The sequence below is a fragment of the Peromyscus californicus genome, unplaced genomic scaffold, assembly GCF_007827085.1.
Source record: "Peromyscus californicus insignis strain IS unplaced genomic scaffold, ASM782708v3 Scaffold_1__1_contigs__length_55948999, whole genome shotgun sequence".
NCBI classification, from domain to species: domain Eukaryota; kingdom Metazoa; phylum Chordata; class Mammalia; order Rodentia; family Cricetidae; genus Peromyscus; species Peromyscus californicus.
Window position 1 is genome coordinate 39737491 of NW_026294492.1, and position 27302 is coordinate 39764792.

Sequence of the window (27302 nt, forward strand, 5' to 3'; positions counted from 1 at the left end):
CTTCACCTTTTTTCCATCTCCCCCTGGACTCCCCTCTACCCACATCCCCCTTCCAAATCCGTGCCCTCTTCTTACCTTTTAAAAATAACCTTCTAAGTCCAATTAGTGCTTCCCTTATGAATAGGAGTATGGGACCATCTATTGGAGAATGAGGACCAAATCCGCAGTTACACGATTGGGGAAAAAAATGACTCTTCCCCCACCAGCAGTCAATAGCTCCCTGGATAGGGGTGGGAGTTCATGAGCCCCTCCCTAATCCATGCTGACATCCCTAGAGCTCAGCACTCCTATCCTCTAGCTCTTACTTCTGATTCTTCTTCTGGGATGTTCCCCAAACATGGTCACAAGGATTGATGCAAATATCCCATTTAGGACTGGGCACTCTGGCACTTACTTTTACTGTCATCATGAGTCTCTACATTGATTGCTGCCCACCTCCATCAGATGATTCTATGACAGGAATTGAAACCTATGGGCACAGACATAAAGATTTAGAAGCCAGTTTGATAACATGACCATTTAGCAAACCAGTAGTAGCTTGGGCCTATGATCTAACCAGTCAGGGGCTTTTGATGGAGTTTACGGTACCTAGTATCAATTCCCTCCTCTGGAACAGGTTTTTAATCCAATCAGAGTAGCTGATTCCTGCCACACCACTTAGACCTCTCTTGCACCAGTGGACTCTTATTCTCAGTGGGGGGATGTTACAACATACATGGTCCAGCTCTAGGTAGAACCCCTGGTGTCTCTGTTGGACTGTTTCAGTTCCTCCACCTTGTCTTTCCAGACAGGTATTCTGTCCTCTCCTTGATCCATTAAATTGCTGAGACTTTCCACTGAGCTTTTTGTTTGACTTCCTATGTTTTTTATTTCTAACATGTCAGATTGGTTTTCTTCAGTGTTTTTTTACCTCTTTGTTAAATTCCTCTTTGAAGCTTCTCATCTTTTTTTTTTTTTTTTTTAACAGACTCTCACTAGATGCCATTACTGTAGGGTTAATACTTTTTGGAGGTCTTACGTTGTCTTGGTTCCTTGTGTTTCTAGGATTGCTGCAGTGGGATTTGTACATCTGGCGTTCTGTTGCTTCAGTTTTTGTTGTTGTTTGTTTGTTTGTTTATGAGATGTATTCCTTCAGCTGAAGTATTTGTGATGTTTGAATGGGACTTAGATATGTTAGAGTTGAGTGTATTTTTCAGAAAATAATTCCTCAGTCTAGGATCTCAGCGTGCCTGCAAGGTCTATATTATTCCCCAAGTAGGATATTAACTGGGAGAGCAACAACAACTCCTTGATATTATCCTTATATAATTGTCTTGCATGCCAGTTGATAGCACTCATCTCTTTGACTTCAATAACTTTTGAAGAAAAAACAACACAAGAAAGTATGGGTTTGGAGGACAGTAGAGTGGGTAAGGATAAGGATTCAATACTAGTTCGACTCTGAAAAGAAAGAAAATTGAAGTGAGTAAATTATCTGAGAGGGGAAAGTTGGGATAATGTTAGGGTGCATAGATTTTAGAGACTGCTAGATCAATGGTGGGGTACAATCAAGAGGTACAAAGAGGAAGTAACAGGGGAGAGAGGAAGACGAAAAGACTTAGGAATAAGAGGGGAGTATGTGAGATGTGGGTGGGCAGTAGAGTGAAGAATGCCCTACTGTAAAATGAGCATGGAAAACTAAACCCATCCCAAGTGAGTTACCCAAGTGAGCACTATACAAACAAAAGCAAAAGCACCATGAGGCACTTATGCCACGGTTAAGTCAGGAAATTGAATGAGGAAATAAATGGTGAAAAGAGTGCTTACACAGTGAGTGGTTGCTGCAGCCTCACTGAGTCGGGAGTGTGGTGATACTTTGTGATTTAACAAATAAAGCTTGCCTGAAGATCTGAGTGTGGAGCTGAGCCACTAGTTAGTCACAGAGGCCAGGCAGTGGTGGCACACACCTTTAATCCCAGCACCAGGGAGGTGGAGACAGGAAGTGATTTGGTGGGGCAGAGCGAGGAACATAAGTCGGGAGGAGACAGGAGCTCAGTTTCTCTCAGGCTGAGGAGTTGGCGAGGTAAGAGTTGGTGGCTGTGGCTTGCTCTTTTGTCTCTCTGATCTTTCAGAATTTACCCCGATATCTAACTCTGGATTTTCACTATTAAGACCAATTAGGATTCATGCTATATGAAAGGTCCTCAGATCCCTTGGCTTTAGCACACTCCTCTTGGTGTCTGGGATTGGGGTTGTAGGCACCCTTGTTCTCAGTAGCCTAGGTGTTCTTGGAGTGCTCACATGTAGGGGAGGTGTTCAAAGTTGATTCCTGACAGTTCTCCTTGACCCCTGCACTTCACCATGACCTCTTCTGGTATATATGTGAGGATCAGCACATGCATTGTCTGTTTTTATTACTTCAAGACAGAGTCTCATACTGTAGTGCAGGCTATTCTAGAACTCACAGCAATTCCGCTTTAGCCTCTGGAATGCCAGGATTACATGTATGAGCCACCATGCTTGCTCAGCTACCTGTACTATAGACATGGTGTGAATCTTAATTCTCTTCCTTTGTAACTTATTTTATTCCTCCAGCATAATTTAGACTTTTCATTTTATTTAGAGTTTTCTGAGATTTCAAGATGATATATCTTAGTGGGAATTTTATTGTTTTTTTTTTTTTATTCATGACACTAGAAAAAGTGACCTTTCAAGGGAGAAACTCCAGTCCCTCAATTCTAAGCAATATTCTGACTTATTCATTCTACCCTTCTCTCTACTTTCTCTTTCAGAATATATTATTTTTCAGTTGGAGCTCGAATTTCCAATAACAATTCTGTAACACTGTGCTGGTTCTCCCTCTCATTCTCTTTTGCAGTTGCTCCTGCTCTAACAATTTCTAATTTCTTGAGATGTGACTGGACTTTATTATCTAAACCATCTATTAAAGTATTTCGAATGCAGTGGTATTTCTGTCATTGTAATTGCGCACTTGTTTTTAGCATACTTTTTATTTCTTATTTCATGTTTATTCTTTCTCTGGTGACATTAATTACAATTATTTTCATCTTTTCTATCAAAACTTACTTTTACTCTTGAGACAGCCTCATGTAACATGGGCTGGTCTCAAACTCAGTTTGTAATACCTGAGGTTAGCCTTGAACGTTTGCTCTTCCTGCCTCAACAGCCCTTCCACGGCTGTTGCACACTGGTAAGATCGCTACTTCTTTTTTATGTTAATTAATTAAATAATTTTACATCCCTACTGAAGTTTCCAATCCCTCCTCTCCTCCCAGTCCCTCCCCACACCTCCCCTCTCCCTTCCTACCACTTATTCTTCCTCCTTTTCTATTCAGAAAAGGGCGGGCTTCCCATGGATATTGACAAAACATGGCATACCAAGTAGTAGTAAGATTAAGCACTTTGGCTGGAGCTAGAGTTTTTCTCTCTGGGTCCCACCAAGCCCCGGCAGTTCCATAGCCCACTTATAGAATAAACGTACAGACACTTATATTATTTAAACAACTTGGCCATTAGCTCAGGCCTACCATTGTCTAGCTCTTACTCTTATACTCAGCCCATTTCTGTTCATCTATATGTTACCACATGTTCCATGGCTTTACCTGCTATCTTTACATCATGCTCCCAGGATGGCAGGCTGGCGTGTCGTCCCCCCCCCCCCCCCCCGTGTCGTGTCGTGTCCCCCCCCCCCCCCCCCCCCCCCCCCCCCCCCCCCCCCCCCCCGCCTTCCTGTTCTCTCAATTCTCCTCTCTGTTAGTCCCGCCTATACTTCCTACTTCCTGCCTGGCTACTGGCCAATCAGTGTTTTATTTATCAATCAATCATCCACAGCATTTGACTTCTATTAAGGCTGGGCAAGGTGACCCAGTATGAGGAATAGGGTGTCCCAAAAGCAAGTGAAGGAGTCAGATACAGCCCATGCTTCCACTACTAGGAGTCCCACCCACAAAAAGACCAAGCTATACAACCCATCAGATATGTGCAGAGGGCCTAGGTCAGTCTCGTGCAGGCTTCCTGGTCTAGGTCTCTAGGTCCTGGCCTAGATCCAGGTCTCCGGGCCATCCAGCCCCTGGGTCCTGGCACTTCACATAGTGTCAGGGGTGGGCTCATTCTTATGGCATGGTCTCAGGCTGGGCCAGTCATTGGTTGGCCACTCCCACAATGTCTGTGCCACCCTTAACCCAGAATATTCCATAAGCAGGACAGACTGTAGGTTGAAGGCTATGAGGCTGGGTTGGTTTCCCACTCCCTTCACTGAAAGTCTTGCCTGGTTACAGGAGATGGCCAGTTCAGGCTACTTATCCACTGTTGCTAGGAGTCTTAGCTGGGGTCATCCTTGTAGATTCCTGGGAGTTTCCCTTGCAACAGGTTTTCTATCTGACCCCAACAAATCCCCCTTTTCCAGTAGGCTCTTTCAGTACTCCGCCCACCCCACCTGATCCCTCATGTTCCCATCCCCTGCTCCCGACCCCCACCCCAGTCCACTCACAAAATCTCTTTTATTTCCCCTTTGCAGAGAGATCCAAATATCACCCTTGGGCCTCCTTGTCATCTAGTTTGCTACTTCTTTTATACCACAGAGCTCCTTAGATGCTCTGCCTTTGTTGGGAGCATTTGTATCTAAGAATGAGCACAGTCAATGAGTGCTTAATCCACACTCTGTGCAGAGAGATGTAATGGAGGATGGGAGGCAGAGGCTGTGTTATCCCACAGAGGAGCCCAAATGGCCAGACTCTACAGGCCATGACCGCAACATTCTGCTTGGATAGCGGACAGACCTGCTTGTAGATGAATGCAAAGGGGATGTTGCCTTGTCATTCTATGTAAGACATCCAATTGTTTTGGCAGACAGGAGCTGACAGCACAATCATAAAGCACTTTGGGGGGCATCTCACCATGTGCTACCAAAGCCTCTCACTTGGTATCTCACGCATACTTGAAAAATTCGGCAACAACTTGTTCGCCTTTGCCGGTTTTTACCTCTTCCCTCAAAGCCTGAGATTTGACCACCCAAATCTTTGCGCTGGGCCTCATGATCAGGCTTTCCTGTCCTCGGATCTTACAAGGAGAGCAGACTTGTTTCTGCTATTGCGTGCTCATCTGACCGAGAGATGATACTCTTTTGCCTCCCTACCTGAAGACCTGCATGTGCTGTCAAGTGTAGTTCTCTACTTCACTAAGCAGAAACAGGCTTTCTGGAAAGACCAGTGGAAGGCAATACAGGGTTCCCGGGTTGTCCTGGGGCCTCTTTCACTCATCTTTATGTGGTAACTAAGATGAGTCTCCTTCTTCCTCAATGAGAGAAACACTACATGGAGATTTTCATTGAAAATATAATTCCTTTTTGGCATCTCAAATGTCTCATACATCCTTGAGATAATAAGCTTGAGGGGTTCATTTGAGCATCTCTCCAGGGGGCTGCCACATATATTAGCTCATTAGCCCTCCATTGTTTCCACTTCCCTTGAGATGAGTGGTTCAGACTGGATTTAAATTGATCATTTCCTCCTTCAACTCAACCCAGGTTTAACTCTAATCACAGCCAGAGCCGTGGTATTGGGAAAACAGAATAAATATATATGAACTGTTAGTGTTTGCTGATACCTACCTTGTACTAAGTCTCTATCAGGTACTTTATATCAATTTTAAATTAAATAATTTTCAAATAATCCTAAGTATATATTCTTCTTCTAACTTTCTAATTTCCTTATGACAAGATACCTGAAGTGTCTCGTCATTAGGAAGCTGCTACTTCAAATACACAAATACATCTCTGTCTCTTTAAACTCTATGTTCTAGCTTTCGATCGCCTGTAGCAAGGTCAACATAGGGTGAAAGACTGTCCATTTGTACAGGTAACCTCTTGAGGGATGATTAATTTTTACAATGTGCTCATGACTACTTTTGGGATTGCTTTGCCCTCTATGAATGAAATAATCCTTAATTTTCTTGTCTGAGTAAATAGAGACCTTCTCATTCAATTAGTGAAGGCCACCAGAGAATTAAAATGGCCGCGCGCACGCACACACACACACACACACACACACACACACACACAATGCAATTGCATCATCACGAGTTTTCATGAATTTCTGTTCTGAGAGAAAACCAAAGGAGACATGAGATTTTTTTACTATGACTGAAAGAATATGCCACAGCACTATTTTCTGTTTAAGAATAAGTGTGTGGATGGGATTTGGGTTCTCTGCTTGGCTTTATGCCAGAAAAATCATGAATCAAATAATCACCTTCTAGGTTGCTAGGTTAGTTTCAATGAACTAGACAACACTAAAGATCTTAGAGATGAATGAGTGCTGTTTACAAATACTGTCCAATTAATATATTCTAATAGTATTTTCAAAACCTTGATTGAATATTGAGACTATCCCTTGCTTGGTAAATGACTATGTGGATATGTGTATACACCTATTACTTATTAGGAGAAATGATTCTTTTTATAACTGAGATGATCTTATTGGTAAAGTTAATATTCAGTCACTGGAAAAGCCAAGGACATATTATCATTAAGCATTGTTTTTATTCAAATTGCTATCCCGCTGTGGTACCCTGAACGCTTTGAGATTTATTCAACAAAAGATAATTTACAGGGCCTACTTCTCCTATTAAGTAGTAATTTCCTCAGAGATGAGTCAATTAAGGGTGAAAAATTAAATTGATTATCATGTTTTGTTTTATTGTTTGGGTGGCAGCAGAAAAATATGAAAGTGACCTTTTGGCCTTCCTTTTCTTTAACTAGGAGGTAAATTCAGTTATGTGATAGCAAGTCCCCTGAAAATGCACATTGGGTTTACCTTGTCGATGAAGAAAACTACATGCATACATGTGCACACAATACAAACACATAAAAGTGGTCAAGATGTAAGTCCGTTAGGTCTTACAAACGCATAAATGGAAGAGGAGCTGAGAGGATGGTTCAGCGGGTAAAGTGATTTGGACTCTTAGCTCCCACATTGAAGCCAGGCATGTTGACATGCACCTGTAACTCCAATGCTGGGGTACTGTGAAAACAATGTAGAGGGAAGACAAGTGGATCAGTGGAGCATGCTGGCCAGCAATCCTGGCAAAGCAGTTTCTGTAAGGGATCCTGTCTCAAAATAGGAAGGGTAGAGCACTAGAGGAAGACAACCCCATCAGTCTCCACTTTCCACACATGGGTGCACACAGGACACAGGAGCACACATCCCCATAAACACATGTACATATGCATGCTAGACACATACACACATGCATTAAAAAATTCAAGGAGAGTATTTCTTAAATTTTTTCATAGATACAGGTTATACATGCAAGAATCAGAGACATTTAAGTGATCAGGTTAGCAGGATAATTCTGCAATAGCTTTTACACTGTCATAAAATTTTATATTTTAAACATGCTTTTATTAACATCTCTTCCATTAATGATCTAATTTCAGGTTTTCAAAGAAGAGAATATCCTTTTGCACAAAAGCAAAGTTAACCTCAGGTAAATAGCATTATATGCATCTCACATTCAATTTAAGCTTTATGAAATGTAGTGATTTGTAAGATATTGCTACAACCTTGGCCAGTAAGATGTAATAATACATTTATGCCCTGCTTTAAATCCTCACTCTTTCCCATGTGTCAAAATGTTGTGGGTACTGAAAGATAAAGGCTCTGTTGCTATGGTAATTATTCCACTACCTAGGTGACAGTGTTTGAATGATGTCATTGACCTAACTCATGGAACATTTTTAGTTTTAGCTATGGATAAGCAGACAGAAAACTGATGAGTGACACAAAAAAAAATCAAGAAAGACAAAAAGATACCGCTGTTCTTAACACGGTATTTACAACAGACAATTGGAAGGGAGATGCCTGTAAATGGATTTCACCAATTATCTCTGCTTCAGTTGGGTCAATATTTTTGTCAACATTTCTCAAAGCTACAAGAAGAGAAAAAGAGTGCCATACGTAAAGATATCAAGGTGTTCCGTGAAAATAGTATCCCATTTAAAATTTATTTTCCCTTAACATTTCTTTGGTTGGATGTCATCCTTAGTAGTTAGGAAGGAAAAAAAAATGCTATGCGCTTTCATCTTTTTCTCTGATCTCAAACAAAAGTTTACTCAAGCAAATGGAGGGAAATGGAGAGGAACAGAGAGGAAGAGAGAAACAGAAAATGTAGGTGAGTGAACAGCAGAAAAGATCAGAAACCAGGTCACAGGTTACTGTTCAGAATATGATGAAAGAGGCCCAGAGAGAAAAGTAGACAGCCAGAAGGACAGATGAGCGTTTCAAAAGTTTTTCAAACTTCAATGGGACTTGTCAGGAGGTGACTGCCCTGTGGCCACAGCTCTTTCCTCTCATCTCCAGGACTTTTAGATGTTGCCATAGACATATAGCATGCCACCTGTCAGGCTTACCAAATAGCTAAGATTGTAAAATTGTCCCCAGGAGATACAAAGTGTTTCTGATCTGTTACTTTGGAAAAAACATCCTTTGAGCTGAGAGGACTCTTAGCTAGCCATGCTCCAGTGTCCCAGCTAAATTCAACCACAGTAGAGAAGCACTCCACCTCCAGGAATGTAGTAAAGCATTTCTGCAGATGCTTCCTTTCCTCTGCCTACCTGTTCTGCTGTCTTCTCCTGTACTTCAGCCTACCTGGCTCTCTCATACAGTAAAGCTGGAATTAGAAGGTTTCATGAGGTTGGACAAATACTGAGTATATTTTCCAGTAAGACAAAGGGCTCAGAAAAGAGGCTTGTCTTTCATAGTGATGACTACAGTTAAAAATGCCACATTATATAGTTGAAATTTGCTGAGAGAGAAAATCTTAAGTGTTCCCACCAATATATACACAGAAGCACAGCCACAAAAGGTAACTGTGAATTGGGAATGGTTGTATGGATGAACAGAATATATATATATATATATATATGAATTATTATTAGATTGGCTTATATCATAGGTCCTGAATAGTCCCCAAATAGTAGGTACCTGTCTATTGAAGAGGCAGAAAATCTGGTGGTTTCTCACACCATAAAGTTGGATGTTTCTGAGTTCCAATCCAGTGTGGAAGATCTAGAGGGTTCCTGGGGAGTCACTGTTCATTGTACTTTGGAAGGCTGGGGAGGCTGGAGTCTGATGTCAGCCACAGTGGCAGGTACACTCAATTAGGAAGTGAAGGCAGGTCTACTGTTTTCCTCCAACTTCTTTATACCTGGGCAACAAGTCAGAATGTGTGGTCTACCATGAGGGTGATCCTCCCCTTCAGTTAATCCTCTCTAGAAACATACCCAGAGAGGTGTCTCCCAAGTGGATTCCAATCCTGTCAAGTTGATAGTGGAATCAACCATCTCATTATGTGAGATGCTGTCAACTCATTGTGGTAAGCATTTCACAATATCTCTCTATCTCAAATTATCAGTACACACATTAGTATATATCATTTTTATTTGCCAATTATAGCTCTAAGAGAAAAAAGAAAAAACCCTCAAAACAAAAGGACACATGATATAGTTGTGTAATATTAGTTGAAGGCTTAAAACCCTGCTTATGCCAACTCACCTCTCATGAATAGTCTGATGTTGCAGAATGGAACAATTCATTACACACACAGGTGACATATTTCATTTTGGGCAAGGTGACTCAACTCATTTAGCGAAATGCAATTATATAAATCCACAAGAATTCACCATGTAGTTCCACTGATAACTGAATTTCATAACATCAACAAGGAAGGAACCAATTCTCCACCCCCAAAGCTCATGTGGAAGGTTCTATGCACCATAATATTTAGGCAGTGGATAAAGGACACACTTGAAGAACAAGAAGTCCCAGAAAACTGATGACTCACACTGTTATGGGCCACCCTCTCTCTGCTAATGTCCAAGACTTAATTCACAAAAAGGGATGTGCTTCCACACCACGTACATATTTATCTTCTGATAATAGCATGCATCAGGAAGAATAGAAACCAATACAGCAGAAGCTCAAACAGGAAGCCAGCATCTGTGGGGCATCACCTAACTCCGGGAAAACTGAAAACTGACCCATGTTAGGCAATACCCAGAGCTAGTGCAGCAGCCATCACTTGACTAATAGTCAGCCTGTATTCAACACACAGCATCACATAGCTTGTTCTTGGTATGCAGTTGCATGGCTTGGCCTTGCACCTGAGAGATGGTTTTTACAAGAAAATGTGATGTGTGAACACTATCGCTTTACATAGCTTATTTGCTTCGTATTCTAACAGGTTTCTTTCTTTTCCCAAGTGATAAGGAAAGATATACTCAAGGCTTGAATCTAAATATTCAAACACCCAAATAATGTGTCATATTGAGCCACTACCATCATAAATCAAACTCATTAACAACATCTGATGAAGCTTCTCTGCCTCACATCACCAGGGAGGCGCTTGCTAGCAGGGCCTTTGAGAATAGAATTTTCTGTAGATATCATCATTAGAACTCAGTAAAGTAGCCTTCCTCAGAACAGCTTGCAGCACATCTTCTGAATCATAATTACAGAAATGATTACAGTAGCAAATATTAAAAACAGGCTAGTTATGCATAATTTCTACAACACGCAATCTAATTTACCAGCAGTAAAAACAGTAATAAAAGCGTTGCCCAGTGATGGGACAAAGTGATTTTCACTCAAGAAGCTTAAAAATAACCTAAGTTTCCCTACAGCTGGAGTCATTGTTAAGATGATTTGCTCAGCCTCCTGCTTGAGGGAGCTTAATCAAGACCTAGGCCAGTAACCATGTTAGCTAACACATGATTCTAATGGGTTTTTAATCTGAGAAAATGGCAAGACTTCTAGATTCCCTGAGAAGCTACAGCTTTGGTACATGCCATTCACGGATGGTAGTGAAGTCTCAGAAGTAAGGCACCGCTTGCTCAGCCAGACACCAAATTATCATGTAATGTCAGCAAGGCCTCATCCCTTCAATGCCCATCTCCTGGGACTTTGTGCGGCTCTTCACCCACCTGTCTCCACGTGCCGTTCTACTGATCAGCATCCTGTAAGGGCTCCCTGATACATTTTAAGCTCTTGAAAGGAAGGGACAGTAACTGATTTGTGTCCCTAATCTTGCCTTCCTCCTACTAGGTGGCACAAAGTAGGTGTTGTAAACTTTTATTAAAGTGAACTAATGATGCCGAGAAGGCAAGTTATGTAATAAGAAAGAAAACATTACTTGGAGACGTCAGAAGAGAAGAAGCTCACTCTGGAATATCTTTCCCAGATAAGACTGGCTTATTCGTTTGAAAATGTCTTAATCCTGGCTGCTCACTGATCCCTTTTCATGATGTAACATGGTCCTGAGATCACTGAAACCAGAATGTCTGAGCATAGGCTTTTTAAAGCTCCCAGTAGTCAGGACTGAGTCACTTATTCAAAGTGTGTTGATGAACACATATTGAGAGTATATGTCAATGGACTAGCTAGTGGACTAGAGGAAAGAAGTCAGTCACTTTCTTTGCTGTGTGGCATTGGGCATGTACTGCCCACTATGGGCTTCATTCTATACCACTATGAAAAGGCTGGGATTAATTACATATGCAGTAATTCCTTTACTATTTTCTGTACTGACTTGCATGGGTACATAGCAACATCAATACCAAGAACACCTCCCACTGCCCACCTACAGACTTACTGGGCTTTTGTTCCCGATGGTGGAGCCAGGAAATTATATCTAAAAAAAAAAAAAAAATCCTCAAGCCACAAAACTGATTTTAGCAGCAAGAATAACAGGACAGGATGACTGTTGTGATCTGTTTTAAAAACACAAGAGAAGCAATGGGAAGCAAATTCCTCAAGTAGCAATTGCTGCCCACGTTGACTGTAAAATATTGATCTCAGACAAAAGGAGCTAGACTCTGGAGAAATGCAAATTCTAGACCTGAGGACTCATTGTGTAGCCCAGGCTGACCTGGAATTCACATTCCTCCTGTCTCAGCCTCCCAAGTGCTATATTATAGAGCTAGGAAGTAAGAAAAATGCTAAAAGTAATTATGTGGCAGGTCAAAACAAGGGCATCCTAAGGGAATTCTCTGTGGTCAAAGGTCAATTTGTGCAATAACAGTAAGAATATTTATATATATAATGATTGGATGCTAATTCAGAGTAAAAAACTAAACATCCACTGTAGAGTGAAAGTTTATGTAAGCCCACATGGTGTTAGAGGAGAGGTCTTTGTGAGGTAAATAAGTCAAGTGGGTGGAGCCATCTGAATGACAAAAGTACACGGATGATTCCTTTCTCTTTTTGAAGTATATGAAGATAGGGTGGATAATGAAAAGATGCTTGTCTATGAGCCAGAGGGTGGGCTCCAGTGGACACTGAATGTATCTATGCCATATACCATGTTCTTAGATTCTCAAACTCTAACTGTGAAAATAAATGATCATGTTTATCATTAACCCAGCTTACAATATTTTGTTTTAGCACTCTGGGTGGCAAAAGACAGTACTGATGAGTTCATATGAATATGTTTGTAAACTAAATACAAGGGGAGAAGAGACAAATATACTTTACAGAGTACTCCAAACAAGTCTGAACAACTGATAGAGACATTTCCTCCTCCATGACGTGTGGTGTAGCTTCCCTCATATTGGGTGTGTTGCATTTAATGACTTTCTCTAAAGCATGGAATGTATAAACTAAAAAAAAAAAATACTCCTTTACAGTGGAGAATTATGGCAGCCACCATCCTAGCCAAGTAATTACAGTTAACACCCTCTGAGATAAGTCACGCTGTTCCACAGCCCCTGATAAGAAGCAAGGGCACTTCATCCCCGTGGCCTTCATCCTGTGAACCTATAACTCAAGTCTGATCATGACAGAATCATCAGACAAGTCCAAGTTAAGGAATAGTCTAAAAAATAGCTGATCATGACTCAAAATGGCCAAGATCAAGAAAAAAGTAATGCAGCATGAGTCCTGACAGTATACAGCAATAGAGAAAGGACGTGTGTGAAGACTAGAGGTCTGCAGTTTAACAGTGATTCACCATGATTATCTCTCAATTTCATAAATTCATCATCGTTAATGTATGGCATTAACATCTGCGATATCGCTTCTTAAAGTTTCCATGAATTTAAAAATATTCATAAATAATAAAGCTTACAAAATGTGTACACAAAGAATTAATTGTGAGCATAGAAAGAAAATAAGTATGATGATTTTTTTTTTGGCCTGTGGATTAATGATGTTTAAAGTGTTTGAGCAATAGTACCTTTGCTACCAATTCCCTAGTAGTTTGACCAGTAATGGAATGTCTATCCTACATGTTTTATTTGAACATATTCACATTTCACACATTAAATGCCCAATATTTTAAAGATAATTTACACTTCTAAAATCATTCTATGTTTAAATGTTTGGAATTCACACGAGCGCACCTTACTTTCTCCAGAATGGCTTATATACCATCCTGTAGGACCATTTAGCAGGAAAAAAACCCTTGATCATTTGAAAAATAAGCCATGTCAGGTGCATCTAATTAAGGGCCTCAGAGGCATGTCATTTTTGAGTGAACTCGCCATATGGCTGTGGTGGAAATGCTTCATAGCTGATTTACAGTAGACACTTGGGACCTAAATCCTGCCTGAAAAGAGCATTGTAATCATGCCTATTGCTGGGTGCTTGGTATCCTTTGTATTTGACACATTTTTCCCCTAATAAAATAAACACATTCGATCTGAATTAGATTTGCTGGTCTTATTGCCTGTTTTCAGCTGTGTTCCCACCTTGTGTCTCCTGTTCCACCTCAAGCCTTCTCCCCTGGCGTTCTACCCATGCTGTGGATTCCCACCTCCAGGGCACCCACTTCATTCTCCTCGGAGGTAAATCTAAGTTGCACACGGGACTGTCAGTTCCACTGGCACGGACCACTTTTGGCCACCCACTGCTTTTACGTTGAGTGCAGCTTCTCAGCGTTGTACCCAGAGTTCTCCAAGACATGACCCCTGGTGGCCATCTGACACCTTGAGAAGATAGTCCCAGCCATTCCCAGCACTGGAGACTGTGCTGTAGGTTCACAGACCCGTGTTTCCCAGGGTGCACCACACTGCTGCCGCTTTCCGGTTTTTCTTAACTGCTATGCTCGGATTACTCTTCAGTATTCACTTAAGGCGTCTTCTCACCTGTGAAGTTTTCCTCCGCAGCTCTCCTTCAAGCCGTTCTCCTTCTACTGCAAGCAAGCATTCCCTCAGTTTTCTGCTTTCATTTAACCATTGGATATATTAACAGTACCATTTCAGCGTGCACCACGCTCTTTTTTCTCATCAGTGTACAGTTGTCTTTCAACTGGAAGTTAAGCTGCTGTCCAGTTCACCTTGTAGCTCATTCGTGGGGAGTGTAGGACTGCCAGCAGAAGGACTGCTCATCTGAATGCGCTCTTCCAGGTTGACTGTGATGACCGGAGATCAATGTGTCCTTGGGGATGGACTGAAAGATTGCTCCTTCTTCCACACTTTCTCTGTAGCCCTCGATGCTACAAATTCACAGCCTCCAACACCTCTCTAAGTGCCAATCTCTATTTTATATTTCTATTTGAATGTCTAACATATCTCAAGTAAAATCTGGTTTTAGAATTCTTCTATTATGTTTTTAAATTAGATATTTATTCGAATGTACTCTTGGCTCTACCCAAGAAGTTGAACATACAAAATCAAGAAGATCAACCTTTGGCCTTGGGGAGCTTCTAGAATGATGACATTTTAGAGAGGCAAGCCAAGTATGAGATTATTAAGAAAAAAATTAATGTTCCTATATCATGGAAAATTGCCATGAGACAATAAGCCAAAAGTTTGTATTAAAAAGATGAATGAATTTGGTGGAAAAGGAGATGAAAACAGTAGAGGAGGATGTGGTGATATTTTAATTGTGCTGAAATGTGATTGTATTTGTATGTTAATAAATAAAGTTTGCCTGGAGATCAGAGGTGATTAGCAAGCCAGGAACAGAAGTCAGGTGGTGGCAGCCCACGCCCTTCACCCGAACACATGGCAGGCAGAGCCTCTGTGTGGTCAAGGACACAGCCAAGCGTGGTGACCCTTGAGTCTTTAATGCCAGTATCAACCATAGAGACCAGGAGGTCTGTATAACCAGGCAGTGATGAGGAAGTCATGTGGCTGGGCTTAGAGCCAACGAGAAGGCAGAACAGGGAAGCAATAAAATTCAAGACACACAGGAGGCAGGCAGGTCTCTCTTAGGGGAAGGATGACAGGGAGTGGTAAGGTAAGGTGGTCTTGGCTCTTCGCTAGAGCTCGGATCTCTTGGGCTTTTAACTCTGTATTTGGCTCTGTGTTTCTTATTTAATAAGACCGTTTAGAATTTCATCTGCAGGAGGAAATCACCTGGAAGTGGTATCAGGTAAATATGTTAGCAGCCCAAAGCAGCTGTGTGTTTGGAGATCTTAAAGCAGGTGATGTGGGTGGGATGAAGGAGATCCACATATGTGTGCAGAGAAATTAGTACATAGATACACTGTGAGGGCCCATCTAAGTTCTTAAAAGTTGGGCTGAAAGCACTTTGGAGAGGGTAGGAGAATTTTAAGTCTGTATGTGTATAGAAGGTCTCAGCAGGTTATACAGGTTATAAATGGATTAAAGGTGAAATTATGTTCAGGAAACAGAAGAACCAAACAAAATTTGAACATTCAGGAAGTGTCGGTGTGAGGAGCCCCTGAGCTGTCATTAAAATCTAAATTTGTTTTGAATTTAATACATAAATGGTCTTTATTATTAAAGAAATCATTGATTTTATTTCTTTTCGTAACTCACTACATTCTGGAAGACTTAGTCATCACAGCTGCTCAGCGTTGGGATGTGAAAATCCTTAGATACTGTGTACTAGAAATGCCTGGAGATGTGGTGGGGAACTACACTGTCCAGCGATTGTCACACTGGAATGCCTCATACTTCAGCCAGGTGTACAGGTAGACTAGACCTAGCATTGCTACCAACTCTCGGCTGTACTAGAGAAGTCACTTAGCACTGTGCTAGAGCGTTTTTGTTAATGGATGGATGGTACTGCACTGGCCTGACACAGAAGACATTGACTATGGTGGGAGAAGCTAAACCACGCGTCTGACTTTCCTCTTGGTTTCCATCAGGTGCCTTTTACAGTTTCTTAGAGTTTATGTCTCATTCCTGGTGGAGATGGGCCTTTTTTACATCGCCTGTCTTCTAATGCCTGTTTCCTCTTTGTCTCAATCTCCCCCTATACTGTGTTAAAAGAATCCTTATCTTCTACACTTCTGGGATATGTTCTACAAACCTCCATTACAGCATTTACACTAATTACAAGATGGTAAGTCCCTTGAGGCATGGATTTTAATTATGCTTAAGTGTGCATCCCAAACATATCACCTGTCTGACACAAACTGGTGTTTAGTGACTATATAGTCATTATCCAGTGAAAGGACTTCACAGTATCTTCTGATGAGCCAAGAATGGATGCCTAGCTAGTTTGTCTCCAACTCCAATGAAGTGGAATGTCTGCTGATCTGTCATGTTTTACAGAGCGGTGAGAGCTCATATGGCTCAATTCTCTATAAATGGTTTACAAAGAAGCTGCATGGGAAGTCCTATTTAATTAAATAGTGAGCTAGGATCACCCGCAATGAGATCCTGGAGGGTAGCCAGTATCTGATGTAACGCATGGCGAAGTGGGACTTTTCTGGTAGGATGTATGGGGAGGTGGTAACTGAATAGCTGAACAAGTGCTGGCTGAGAAGCTCAAAGCAGCAGGAGGGGTGCTTTGCTAAGTGCATACTTCAGCAATTGCAAACAGGGCAGAACCACTGTGCACACCAAGAGCATCGGTAGGAAGCTGACTTACCCGGATAGGGACAGGCCAACACAGTGCCCAAACCTCAAAAAGGAGATTCACCAGTTTAAGCAAAGCCAGCCTTGTCTGGAATGTGGTATCCTGTGAGATCACTCACTCCATAGTCAGTCCCATGTGTCCTTCATTGAAAATTCCATTTGCTGCTATTTTCTTTTCAGTCTTTGCCCAATTCCAAAATATTTTTTAAGGAAGCACCACGTGACTTCAAACACATGCTAGGGTATGTATTACTTTAGCTGTGTGGGATTGCATTGCAAAAACATTTTGCACACAGGGAACACTGAATTATTAGTAAAATTCGGTAGTGTTTGCAGCTTGTAGCTCCTAAGAACCGCAGGGTGACACTTCATTATCTTGTAGAATTGTGCATTATTGTATCTGTATCAGGCTGCTTAATAAATGTTTATGGATGGTAATATATTGATTTCCTTTATAACCCATCATATAAATGGACAATAAACTTTATCTATAGCTTTACTTTGAAACAAACAATGGCACACTGATTGTATATGCACTGTGAGGTGTAAAATAAGAAACAGATAAAAACAAAGAATTTATTAGCTTCTAATTCTGGATCCTTTCACCAATTAGAATTTTACCTGCCAGTAAGCAGCAATGATGCATTCTCATCTCTTCTCATAGATATTTTCTCAGATCTCGGGTATAGCCTGTTTTTATTCAGTGATTTGGATACAGGTGTCTAGATTTTAAACTACTAGTAACTGTGTATGATAGTCCTAGTTCTGATTTATCAGAGGCTTGTGGATAGTCAAACTGCTATTTAATCTTCCTTTTAGAAATAATACAGGGTGATGATAAGTGAATTTCCTACAAAGATCTTTGCATGTGAAACATTTCATCAATAAAGTCATTACAGAAGTCGGCAGCAGTTATTTGAGCAACTGACATAGGTAAAAGGCTATATAAGGACTGAAAAATATCAGGCCATTTTGCATGGCAACATTTAGTAAAGCAAAAAAAGCTGGAGAGAGATATTAAAAGACATAATGGGTTTATATGATAAGAACTATGACATTGTATTTAATAAACACAATGTAATCAAGTCATAGTGGTTATTTGAAATAATGCAATTAGGAAATTGTTAACCATTATTGAGTAATCCTCTTTAGGGCAATGAATACATTACTGTGGTGAAATGTAGACAAAATATGGACCTACTTTTTAATCCCTCAGAGAAATCTCTTACAAGGCCCATTTTAATAAATCAAATCTTTTAAAAGTATTCTTGATATTCTCATTTTTTACAAAGTAGACAAATGCTTTGACTAAAAAGAAAACATAATGCATGCTTTATTATTTAGCCTAGATATTACCCTAATGTCTAGAATATTAACTCTCAACCTTTGTCTACATGAAGATAGTTTCAGGGAAATGATTAAAGAAAATACCATTTATTATAGAACATGACAATTATGATAAAACTTGGCAATGTACAGTGGGTATTAACTGAAAACATGACAAGAAACTTAATGCCGTCCATTACAGGCAGCATACTGCAAAGACATATGGCAGCAGAATGAGGCTCAGCTTAGGGATTGTTGCTTATCATAACTCACCATTTCTATGCATTGCAAACCACAGTGTGTGAAGGAAAACACTGGAGCTAATACAGTTGCCATTCTGAGGACCCAAGGAAGTTTAAACTAAAAACCAAACAGGGAAGATTTCCTTTACTTAATTTTCAAAAAAAGGATGGCAACTCTCATCTGAACAGCTACTCCACTGTAGATTAAGACTACTTCAGAACAGGGAAATAATAATTATCATTTCTCATTTCTTGACAGGCCTTCCTGCAGCTAAAATGACTGGCAGAATTCACTTTCTGGCTTCAAGGCAGGAAGTTCTTAGGCCTGTCTATACTCAAGCTGTGCTGCATGACTACCCAGGATCTTGAAGTGATCTGGAAGATTCATTCAATAAAATAGATGTTTTCTGTGCCATATACAGTACTCAAATCTTCCGAAACACATCATTCTCTGAAGTTTGAACTAATAACCTCTCCATCTTAGCATCACTTACTGCAGTTCTTAGGACAATTCATTACTGCATTCCACCTAATGTCTACTATGTGAAGGACTTGGAAGGGTGGAAACCAAGAAACAAATATATTTGCTTCAGATGTATGTATAAGCACAAGAGTAATCTGTTTAAGTTGAGAAATGCTACAAGGGGTGGTGAACAGAGTTAATAATTATGAGATTCAATTATTGTGATAACTAAGAATATTATCAACCTTGGGCTGATTACATGTCACATTTCATGAGTATCTGCTCTATTATGAGAATTTTTCAAAAGGAAATGACCCTCTCTCAGAATTCCTTAGTTTCTTGTAGTTCTTTGTATAGGGTTGAGGCCTCCTGGGCTTTTCCTGTCCACTTTAATATATCTGTTACTGGTTTCTGTCAGCTCCTGTCTCATGTTGGTGAGAGTTTACATGTGAAACTTCTGACATTCTTAGGATATATAACCTCACAGCAAACCACTTATTCCTCTGGCTCTTAAAATCTTTCCGCCCTCTTCTGCAATGATCTCAGGTTCCAGCACCACAATTGGTTATCCAGTATCAAATGGTCCACCCTGAAGATAGACATACAAGTAACGTTATACAGACTGGGCAGGTTGTACTTATGTAGAAACAATTAATGAAAAATGATACTTTTAATTGGAAAAGTTCAAGGAGGGGGTTCATGGAGGGTTAGAGGGAGGAAAGGGAAGAGAGAAATGCTGTAAATTATATTATAATCTCAAAAAATAAAAGAAATAATTTTAAAAAGGAAATGGCCACCAAATACATTAAACGTGAACCTGAGTGGCTGTAAAGAACACTCTTGCTTATAAAATCACTATCAGATTAGAGGAATAGAATCAAGTTTTTGCAGAGTAAAATTACTTGCCATATCAGAGCCTTAGAGCCTGTGCAAACAAGAAGAAAATGTAGTAGAAGCTCAATCCCATCCTGCAAACTTCCCTTTGAGGAAGCCAGGTGCAGATTGTTCCCATCTCTGCTTCCCAATGGCTTACTTTCTACACCCATTTTGGAGTCTTCAGCTCCTAAGGACAACATATAACTCCTTCCTGCTGCAGATACTGTGGTTGCTTCCTTTAAAAGTATGTGGAGCACTGTACTGTACAACTTAACATTGCTCACAGTCTGTGTTTGAAAAGTAAGAATCCGAAAATATCCAGGAATGAATCTCCCTTACACTACCTTGAGAAACAGGAAATAGGAGCTGCTAAAAAAAAAAATCAGATCATCACATTTGAACAAAGCAACACCCGACAAATATTTTCCAGACAATGAGAATTTAACGAGAGCCCGTGGAATTGTCCTCAAAACCAAAAACATAACAATGGTGGTGGTGGCAGTGGTGGGGCAGATTTAGTGCAGTGTGGAGTAATTGCCTAGCAAGTGGGAGATTTTGGATACAATTCCCAGCACTCCAAACAGGTAGCAAAACAACAAAAAAAAATTTTTTTTTTTTTGGTTCATGTTGATTACAAGGTTTAAGGATCAAGAATAGGTCTACCCTGAAGCTTGAAACATGGCTTACACACATAGGATTGTTATTGTTTTTAAGAAACAACAGAGGTAAAAGATAAACAACATAGAGCACATGAAAGATTTTAAAATGAAAAGTAGAAGAAATTCCATAAAATTCATACCCTGGAAAACAGTTCTAACAAGCAAGAGATTAGTTTAAAGCATGTATACTTTGTTTTTTTCGCATACTATAGTAAAACATTACATTCTAAAAAACAATATATGAAAAGCCTGGAGTGTTGCTCAGAAGTGGAGTAGTAGCCTAGCATGTGTGAAACTGAGGCTTCAATACTCAGTACCCCAGAAAGGAGGTGTGTGTGCTAAAGAGGTGTCACAGCTATTAGGAGCAACTGTTACAAATGCTTTGAAGAGAATACTTACAGTGATATAAAAGGTTTGATGTAGACAAACATAATAAGATGGATTACTTCAAGGGGATACATGTCATCAACATGAAAGGACAGGAATTCCCAGATCCTATTGTTCCCATAGAGACATTGGCTCAATAACAGATCAATTTCATTTGGCGTAATCAAGCAATCATGAAACCAGCAACATACAGTTGGTAGGAACACTCTCACAATGGCTACGAGGAAACTCCCGACTCCTGACTTCTCCCTGGACATGACTCTAGTCTAAGGGTATGAGAATATATAATGCTTTATTGTGGAGCAAAATTGTACTTTTCCACCAGAGGTTGATTGTTTCTGACTTTATAGATCATGAGGATTATATTTGTTAATTTTATAATGTTAAATGACTTATCCTTGAGACACTCAACTGAGTCACAAATTATTATACTTCTCACTTCTTGCTTATATGATTAGAATTATTTTCATTGATGCACATGAGTGAAATTAGCATTCCATTTTTAGTAACAAAATTATCTTGTCATGTTTGGTACCACAGCAATCCTTGCTTAATTACATGAGTTGAGCAACCTCCCTCTTTAGCTAGTAGAAACTACATAGATTAGAATTTTCCATAAAAAAAAGTTTTTGAAATCTCAGCGTTCCTATGGTGTGACTTTACTTTGTGTAAATACTTTTGACACATTTTATTCATGCTTACAAGAAGTTCTACATCTGAAAAAAATATTAGTGATGTTAATTTTTCTAGTACATTTGGTTTTGACTATTACTGGTAATGGTAATGATGATGATGATAATGATGATTTTGGATCAAGGTGTGGTGACATTTTATTTTTGCTCTAATAAATAAAGCTTGCATGGAGATCAGAGGAAAAAGCCAGTCACTCTATTAAACATAGAGGTCAGGCAGTGGTAGCACACACCTTTAATCCTAGGATTCAGGAGGCAGAGATTTATCGGGATCTCTCTGAGTTCAAGGCCACACTGGAAACACAGCCAGGCATGATAGCATATGCCTTTAATCCCAGCACTAGTTAACCATGGAGGTCTGGAGGTCTATACAGACAGACAAGAAGTGATAGAGCTGGGCAGAAAGAGGAAGTGATGTAGCTGGGCAGAGAAAGGCAGAGAGATGGCAGGGCACAGAAAGGACATAGGAAGGAGTATACAGGAAGTAGCTCTCTGTTGTGCTGAGGATTTCCAAGTGACTATGTGGCTCTGGGCTTTTTATTAATAAGACCATTTAGCAATTCATCTTATATCTGATGACTAAAGGTTTGTGTCATAAATTCATGAAAAAGCCGCTTCCCTGTGGCCTTGCAGTTCCCCAGCTCAGGCCCAAGCTGCACGAGGCCAGAGTCTCAACCACATGTGGACCAGAGTCTCTTAGGCTTCTCTCCTGGTGGGTTGTGGGCTCTCTGTGGATTCCCATCTCTGACTGCTAACACACTAAGTAGTGGCCTTGAAATTCCCTTGGACTTTTATTTTTCTATGTAGTCAGCAGACTTGGTGAGTCAAGTAAGATACCTTAAAGGGAGAAATTAGTTAAAAGAGAAATTTTTTCCCACATTAAAAAATGGGAAATATTTTTATAATGGAGGCAATTTGTTTCTGTTTGATAACACATTGGGTGGTCTGAAAAAGGAACAATTAAATGAGAGGATAGTGTTGATGAGATTTACGTAACATCAATTTTATGAATATTATTTGTTTGGTCATTTTTGTTTTATCATTAAAAAGGTTGGTTAATTGAAGTGCCAAGATAAAAGTTTTAGAAAAACTTGTTAAAACAGATCATAGAGATATTCAGATCCAGATAGAAGAATTAAAAGTGAATCTATCTCAACATTGAATTATATGGTTACATAAAAACAGCCTAAGGTTTTCAAACAGCCAACATTAATCTATCCAGTGACCTTACTGGAACTGCCAAATACTCAAGGCTGTATACGAGCTAACTGAACTCCTATGGAAATGTTAGATTTGAGGCTATTTAAAGAAACTATAATCTCATGTGGTATACACTCTCCATTTTTAAAGTAGATGTTAAACTCATGGACAACTTGTAATAGAATTAACCCCCAGGACTGGAAAGATTTGATTACATCTGTCCCAGAGACTGTTCCACAGTTACAATGGATAATCTGGTGAAAAGAGGAGGCTAAGACTATAGAACAATGATGTAAGGCTAGAGGTATGGAAATTTCCCAAGATCAACTTCTTGGAGAAGGTGATTATGCTGATATACAAAGACATTCTTTATATGATAACACAACTTAATTTTATGCCAAATGGCAGCCCTGAATGCTTGGGACATAATTGAAGAAATAGGAAAGAAAATTGAGTCATTTACAAAAGTTATACAGGGTCCAAAAGAAACCTTCACAGATTACTTTCAAAGGCTGTCTTCAACAGTAAAGAGAATTGCAGTAAACAAGGTCACCTAAAAGGGAATGTAGACATAGAGTTCCTAGAAACAATGTTTCTTCAAGGAACAATGACAACAAAATGCCCCTCCCATCTGGATTATGCAGAAGTGTGGTAAAGGCAAACATTGGACTAACAAATGTAGATCAACAAGAGACAGACAAGGTAATCCTTTGCCTTTGCCATCAGGAAACTACCTGAGGGGACTCTTGCAGGCCCACATGGCCAAGAATAGCTATAGCAGAAAGAACAAAAAATTCAGGAGAAACTATAAAGCAAATTTTTTGGCAAACTTCTATAAATGAAAAAAGACCAAAATTAAAAATACAAATAATGACATTCTCATTGAGGGTCTTGTAGACACAGGTGTGGGCATAACAAAAATTGCATCGGAATCTTTGCTTCCAAATTGGCCTCTTCAGGAGATAAATGTTCAGTTTTTAGGGTTTGGAATACTATTGCAAGTGAAACAGAGTACAAAATGGGTCAAATGTATAGGGCCAGAAAAACAGAGAGGAAATTAAAGCCATATGTGGCTAATATAGCTGTGAATCTATGGGGCCATGATTGATTACAACAATGGAATACCCAGATTACCATTCTTCCAACCTCAGAAACAAACCATAAACTAACGTGTTTCTGAGAAAAATATTAGAATGTATTATAAAGAACAGTCATTGGCCATCCACATTGTACAAGCACAGAGCACAACGGCTGCTGATCTTTCAAAGACACCAATGGCCGTCCTTTAAAATAGTTAACAGATAAGCCTGTATGGGTTCAGGAATGGCCTTTAACAACAGAGAAACTACAGGCCTTAGAACAACTGGTACAAGAGCAGTTAAATGCTCAGCATATTGAAGAATCAAGCAGCCCTTGGAATTCTCCTGTATTTGTTATTTAAAAGAAATCTGGTAAGTGGAGAATGGTAACAGACATAAGAGAAATTAACAAGGTAATACAGCCAATGGGCTTTCTACAATCTGGAATCCCTTTGCCTCTATTACCTCTATTACCTAAAAGATGGCCTCTTAGAGTTATCTATTTAAGACTGTTTCTTCTCAATATCCTTACAAAAAAAGACAGAAAAAGATTTGCTTATAATAATTCTCAGCCAGTTAAGAGATATCAATGGAGGGTTCTCCCACAAGGAATGTTAAGTAGCCCAACCCTGTGCCAATATTTTGTATGCCAGCCATTGTAAGTAATATGTAAACAATTTCCTAAAACTATAATTTATCATTACATGGATGATATTTTACTAGCTGATTCAAATGCAGATACTTTATAAAAGAATGAAGAAGTAAAGAAAATTTTGCCTTGTTGAGGATTACAAATTGCTTCTGAAAAGACACAAAGAGTAGATTCTATTAATTATTAGGATATAAAATAGGTCTACAAAAAATTAGATCCCAAAAGGTGCAAATTGGGAGAGATCGATTATGGACTCTTAGTGACTTTCAAAGATTATTCAGAGACATTTCCTACCTATGGACTGCTGTTGGAGTAAAAAATGATGAATTGAGTAATTTGTTCAAAACCTTAGAGGGTGACAAGGGCTTACACAGTCCAAGAGAATTATCAGCTGAAGCTGAAAGAGAATTGGCTTTGGTGGAAAAGAAAATACAGGGTGTTCATGTGGATCATGTGGATCCAAAGCTTGATCACATTTTGGTTATTTTACCCTCTAAGCATTCTCTTACAGGAATTTTAATGCAGAGGGGAAATATTATATTGGAATTGATATTTTTAACAAATATACAGAGTAAAAAATTAAAAAATTATGTGGAAAAGATCTCTGAGTTGATTTTAAAAGGAAAACAGAGACTTTGTCAACTAGCAGGAATAGACCCAGCAGAAATTGTAGTAACCTTAACTAATGATGAAATTGACAAATTATGAGCAGAAAGTGGACCTTAACAAAGAGCTTGCAGTAATTTTTAGGGAGAGATTAACAGCAAATATCCCAAAAGCGATAGAATTAAACTTATAAAGAGAGTTCATTGGATTCTGCCCCTCATTGCTCAGGAAACACCCATATCTGTAAACTTTATACAGATGCAAAAAAAAAAAAAAAAAAACCAAGAAAAGGCAAGTTGCATATCAGAAAATTCAAGTAAAGTGGTTCAAACTCCTTATAATTTGATTCAAAAATCAGAATTATATGCTATTCTGATGGTATTAATGATTTTTTTGGAACCTCTCAACATAGTTACTGACTCTCAGTATGCTGAAAGAGTGGTCTTACATATTGAGACAGCGTAATTTATCCCTGAGTCAGAGTTAACTTTGTTATTTATTAAGTTACAAGATATTATCAGGAATAGAAATCATCCTTTTTCTATAACTAACATCTGGTTACATACAGGTCTGCCAGGACCTCTAGCACAAGGTAATGATGAGACTGATAAACTATTGATCAGAAATGTGCTGGAGGCCTCAGAATTGCATTAAAAACATCATGCCAATAGTAAGGGTTTAAAAAGATTTTTTCCATAACCTGGGAAGAAGCCAAGGAAATTATAAGGAAATTTCTTACTTGTTCTTTTTACAATCAAACTCCACTACCAGCAGGATGTAACTCAAAGGGCACTCAGTGGGATGAAATATGGCTGACCGATTGTTTCATTTTGTAGAATTTGGAAAATTGAAACATGTACACCTCACCATTGAGATCTATTCAGGATTCAATGGGCAACTGCTCTGAGTTCTGAAAAAGCTGATTCTATAATCATGCATTTGCTAGAAGTTATAGCCATCATGGGTATATCTGTACAAATTAAAACTGAGAGTGCTCTAGTTTTGTCTCTGGTAAAATGAAACAGTTTTTTGGTTATTACAATATAAAGCATATTACAGGTATACCACATAATCCTACAGGCCAGGCAGTCATAGAAAGATCAAATCAAACTCTAAAGGATATGCTAAATAAACAGAAAGAGGTAACAAAACCCCTGAGAAGTAGATTACATAATGCTCTATTAACTTTGAATATCCTCAGTGCTAAAGCTCTGGAAAAACATTGGATAATAGAACAAACTGCAGAATTAAATCAGCCTATATACTTTAAAGATTTCTTTACTTCTTCATTCTTTCTAAAATATCTGCATTTGAATCAGCTAGTAAAATATCATCCATGTAATGATAAATTATAGATTTAACAAATTATTTACATATTACTTACAATGGCTGGCATACAAAATATTGGCACAGGGTTGGGCTATTTAACATTCCTTGTGGGAGAACCCTCCATTGATATCTCTTAACTGGCTGAGAATTACTATAAGTAGGCACCATGAAGGCAAATATACCTCAAAATGGAAACCAGAATATGTGTTATATTGGGGAAAAGGTTTTGCTTTTGTTTCTACAGGAGAAGAAAAGCTATGGATACCATCAAAATTGATAAAGATTCGACTTGAACAAGAGAGATCTCTTGATTAGAAGAGATGATAGTTCATCAACCAGCATGACCATTCAATTTAAATTAACTTTTACCACTAACAAATGCTTTAATTTAATCAGATATAACTTGCCAAAAGGGAACCTCACCAAAGTTAGGGTTGGGGAAGGTTTTTTGTTTTCATCTTTCAGGAGCATGAAGGCTAAGGAATCTGAATAACACTGGACAAATGAGACATCTGAAAAAAAAGGACAAATCATCAAAAAAAATGTCCCAAGTAAAGAGTAAATTGGGCTCTCGGTATATCACATATAAAATTTCATAAATCTTCCTAAATGTTTGTTTCTGCTGTTCTCTACAGACACATAACACAAATTGTCTTTATGTAGTCCCAGTTAAATTAAAAATTAAAGCTGTCTTTGGAGTTGGAGCATGACTCTCTCCTTCTCTAGACCCAAGTATGCTTGTTAAAGAGAAAATGCAAAATCTCTGTATCATGTCAGAAGATTTATCTGATATAGGACTGAAGAAAACCAACATTAAGGGATTATTCTATTCACACTAATCTCATAATTCTTTGGTCATATAGAGTACTAACTAATTCCAGAAAAAAAGCTTCATCTAGCTGCCTGTACATTATTTTGTGTTTGAGTCTCTATCAGTTTTCTGCAGGGAACCATGATTGTGCCTAA